Genomic DNA, 5,000 nt, shown 5'->3' on the forward strand with positions numbered 1-5,000 from the left:
TTAGGGTTGGTTAACGACTTGTCCCGGCCGGGCTGGTTAACGACTTGTCTCGCCGACGTTGGTTAACGACTTGTCCCGGCCGGGCTGGTTAACGACTTGTCTCGCCGACGTTGGTTAACGATTTGCCAGGGCCCGGTCGGGCAAACCGATTGCCCGCCCGGGGATTGGGTTCGGGCCAGGTTTAGGGTTAGGGTTAGGGCCAGGGCTAGGGTTAGGGCTGGGGTTAGGTCTAGGGTTAGGGTTAGGTTCAGGGTTAGGGCTGGGGTTAGGTTTAGGGTTAGGGCGGGGGTTAGGGTTAGCGTTAGGGTTAGGGCCTGGGTTAGGGTTACGGCTGGGGTTAGGGTTAGGGTTAGGGCTAGGGCTAGGATATGGGTTAGGGCTTGGGCTGGGGCTAGGGCTCGTGTTATGGCGCTCGGCCAAAACTACGGCTTCCGCCGAATTCAAAACCTACAAGGTCCCGCGGCGGGGAGCAGCCGGGGGACGTGTTGGGAGCGACGTTCGGACCGAGGGGCGGCACTTTCGGAGGGTGGACCGGAGGTCGGTTAACCAATCGTCACGAGCCGGGGAACGGAAGAACTGTTCGCGCCGGGCTGCTGCCTAAGTCTTTGTCCTGTTCTGCCCGTCAGCACCGGACCCGGTCGGTTACCGCAGAGCCGGCTCGGGACTGGTTAACGACTTGTCCCGGCCGGGCCGGTTAACCATTTCTCTCGCCGACGTCGGTTAACGATTTGCCTGAGCCCGGTCGGTTAACCAATTGTCACGAGCCGGCGAACGGAAGAACTGTCCGCGCCGGGCCGCTGCCTAAGTCTCTGTCCTGTTCTGCATGTCAGCACCGGACCCGGTCGGTTACCGCAGTGCCGGCTGGGGTCTGGTTAACGACTTGTCCCGGCCGGGCCGGTTAACCATTTGTCACGCCGAAGTTGGTTAACGACTTGTCCCGGCCGAGCCGGTTAACCATTTGTCTCGCCGACGTCGGTTAACGATTTGCCTGAGCCCGGTCGGTTAACCAATTGTCACCGAGCCGGCGAACGGAAGAACTGTCCGCGCCGGGCCGCTGCCCAAGTCTTTGTCCTGTTCTGCATGTCAGCACCGGACCCGGTCGGTTACCGCAGTGCCTGCTGGGGTCTGGTTAACGACTTGTCCCGGCCGGGCCGGTTAACCATTTGTCACGCCGAAGTTGGTTAACGACTTGTCCCGGCCGAGCCGGTTAACCATTTGTCTCGCCGACGTCGGTTAACGATTTGTCCCAGCCGGGCCGGTTAACCAATTGTCACGAGCCGGCGCGAACGGAAGAACTGTCCGCGCCGGGCCGCTGCCTAAGTCTTTGTCCTGTTCTGCATGTCAGCACCGGTCCCGGTCGGTCACCGCAGTGCCGGCTCGGGTCTGGTTAACGACTTGTCCCGGCCGGGCCGGTTAACCATTTCTCTCGCCGACGTCGGTTAACGATTTGCCTGAGCCCGGTCGGTTAACCAATTGTCACGAGCCGGCGAACGGAAGAACTGTCCGCGCCGGGCCGCTGCCTAAGTCTCTGTCCTGTTCTGCATGTCAGCACCGGACCCGGTCGGTTACCGCAGTGCCGGCTGGGGTCTGGTTAACGACTTGTCCCGGCCGGGCCGGTTAACCATTTGTCACGCCGAAGTTGGTTAACGACTTGTCCCGGCCGAGCCGGTTAACCATTTGTCTCGCCGACGTCGGTTAACGATTTGTCCCAGCCGGGCCGGTTAACCAATTGTCACGAGCCGGCGCGAACGGAAGAACTGTCCGCGCCGGGCCGCTGCCTAAGTCTTTGTCCTGTTCTGCATGTCAGCACCGGTCCCGGTCGGTCACCGCAGTGCCGGCTCGGGTCTGGTTAACGACTTGTCCCGGCCGGGCCGGTTAACCATTTCTCTCGCCGACGTCGGTTAACGATTTGCCTGAGCCCGGTCGGTTAACCAATTGTCACGAGCCGGCGAACGGAAGAACTGTCCGCGCCGGGCCGCTGCCTAAGTCTCTGTCCTGTTCTGCATGTCAGCACCGGACCCGGTCGGTTACCGCAGTGCCGGCTGGGGTCTGGTTAACGACTTGTCCCGGCCGGGCCGGTTAACCATTTGTCACGCCGAAGTTGGTTAACGACTTGTCCCGGCCGAGCCGGTTAACCATTTGTCTCGCCGACGTCGGTTAGCGATTTGCCTGAGCCCGGTCGGTTAACCAATTGTCACCGAGCCGGCGAACGGAAGAACTGTCCGCGCCGGGCCGCTGCCCAAGTCTCTGTCCTGTTCTGCATGTCAGCACCGGACCCGGTCGGTTACCGCAGTGCCTGCTGGGGTCTGGTTAACGACTTGTCCCGGCCGGGCCGGTTAACCATTTGTCACGCCGAAGTTGGTTAACGACTTGTCCCGGCCGAGCCGGTTAACCATTTGTCTCGCCGACGTCGGTTAACGATTTGCCTGAGCCCGGTCGGTTAACCAATTGTCACCGAGCCGGCGAACGGAAGAACTGTCCGCGCCGGGCCGCTGCCTAAGTCTTTGTCCTGTTCTGCATGTCAGCACCGGTCCCGGTCGGTCACCGCAGTGCCGGCTCGGGTCTGGTTAACGACTTGTCCCGGCCGGGCCGGTTAACCATTTGTCTCGCCGAAGTCGGTTAACGATTTGCCTGAGCCCGGTCGGTTAACCAATTGTCACGAGCCGGCGAACGGAAGAACTGTCCGCGCCGGGCCGCTGCCCAAGTCTCTGTCCTGTTCTGCATGTCAGCACCGGACCCGGTCGGTTACCGCAGTGCCTGCTGGGGTCTGGTTAACGACTTGTCCCGGCCGGGCCGGTTAACCATTTGTCACGCCGAAGTTGGTTAACGACTTGTCCCGGCCGAGCCGGTTAACCATTTGTCTCGCCGACGTCGGTTAACGATTTGTCCCAGCCGGGCCGGTTAACCAATTGTCACGAGCCGGCGCGAACGGAAGAACTGTCCGCGCCGGGCCGCTGCCTAAGTCTTTGTCCTGTTCTGCATGTCAGCACCGGTCCCGGTCGGTCACCGCAGTGCCGGCTCGGGTCTGGTTAACGACTTGTCCCGGCCGGGCCGGTTAACCATTTGTCTCGCCGAAGTCGGTTAACGATTTGCCTGAGCCCGGTCGGTTAACCAATTGTCACGAGCCGGCGAACGGAAGAACTGTCCGCGCCGGGCCGCTGCCTAAGTCTCTGTCCTGTTCTGCATGTCAGCACCGGACCCGGTCGGTTACCGCAGTGCCGGCTGGGGTCTGGTTAACGACTTGTCCCGGCCGGGCCGGTTAACCATTTGTCACGCCGAAGTTGGTTAACGACTTGTCCCGGCCGAGCCGGTTAACCATTTGTCTCGCCGAAGTCGGTTAACGATTTGCCTGAGCCCGGTCGGTTAACCAATTGTCACGAGCCGGCGAACGGAAGAACTGTCCGCGCCGGGCCGCTGCCTGAGTCTCTGTCCTGTTCTGCATGTCAGCACCGGACCCGGTCGGTTACCGCAGTGCCGGCTGGGGTCTGGTTAACGACTTGTCCCGGCCGGGCCGGTTAACCATTTGTCACGCCGAAGTTGGTTAACGACTTGTCCCGGCCGAGCCGGTTAACCATTTGTCTCGCCGAAGTCGGTTAACGATTTGCCTGAGCCCGGTCGGTTAACCAATTGTCACGAGCCGGCGAACGGAAGAACTGTCCGCGCCGGGCCGCTGCCTAAGTCTCTGTCCTGTTCTGCATGTCAGCACCGGACCCGGTCGGTTACCGCAGTGCCGGCTGGGGTCTGGTTAACGACTTGTCCCGGCCGGGCCGGTTAACCATTTGTCACGCCGAAGTTGGTTAACGACTTGTCCCGGCCGAGCCGGTTAACCATTTGTCACGCCGACGTCGGTTAACGATTTGCCTGAGCCCGGTCGGTTAACCAATTGTCACCGAGCCGGCGAACGGAAGAACTGTCCGCGCCGGGCCGCTGCCTAAGTCTCTGTCCTGTTCTGCATGACAGCACCGGACGCGGTCGGTTACCGAAGTGCCGGCTCGGGTCTGGTTAACGACTTGTCCCGGCCCGGCCGGTTAACCATTTGTCACGCCGACGTCGGTTAACGACTTGTCCGGGCCGGGCCGGTTAACCATTTGTCACGCCGAAGTTGGTTAACGACTTGTCCCGGCCGGGCCGGTTAACCATTTGTCACGCCGAAGTTGGTTAACGACTTGTCCCGGTCGGGCCGGTTAACGATCTGCCAGGGCCCGGTCGGGAACTCGATTGCCCGCCCGGGGACTGTTGTCTTGCTCCACCGCACGGCCGGGGGGGTCGGTCGGCACGGCTAACGAGCCGTCCGAGAACTGCCGGTTAACCAGTTGCCCGGTGGCAATTCGTTAACTGAGTCCGCTCCGGAAGTCTGGATGCGGGTCGGATTTGAGGGTCGTAGCCGGGCAGGAGTTCCAGAGGCTCGGCAGCCGGGGTCAGATACGGCCGCCCCTTTGACACATGCAATTTCTGTACGGGGGCATTGGCGGGGTTTCCGGAGATTTACGGGGAGGCGTTTTTCTCGACCACTTAGGAGTGGTCGACGGGCGTTACGGGCCTCCCCACTTCGTTAACCCGGGCCGCGCGGCGGTATTTCCGCACGCTTCCCAAGGTCGCCCGTATGGATTTTCGGACGAATTCCCAATGGCGGAAGTCAGTCAGCGGGACGTATCCGCAGGCCCAAGCCGACCGAGGGGCAGCATATACGGGCTGACTACCGGTGCTCGGGCCGCCGAATCGAAACCTTGCCCGAATGATTTTCTGACAAAGTCCCGCGGCGGGGAGACGCGAGGGGACGAATTCGGAGGGTCGTGCCGGCCGAGGGGCGGCATTTTCGGTGGGACTACCGCAGGTCCCTCCGCCAAAAATAGGGCTACGGCCCGATCGAAAATCTGACAAAGTCCCGCTGCGGTGAGCCGCGAGGGGACGTATTCGGAGGGCCGTGCCGGCCGAGGGGCGGCATTTTCGGTGGGACTACCGCAGGTCCCACCGCCGATCCGAGACCTTGGCAGAAGTCG

Source organism: Hypanus sabinus, unplaced genomic scaffold (genome assembly GCF_030144855.1).
Source record: "Hypanus sabinus isolate sHypSab1 unplaced genomic scaffold, sHypSab1.hap1 scaffold_1289, whole genome shotgun sequence".
Lineage (NCBI taxonomy): Eukaryota > Metazoa > Chordata > Chondrichthyes > Myliobatiformes > Dasyatidae > Hypanus > Hypanus sabinus.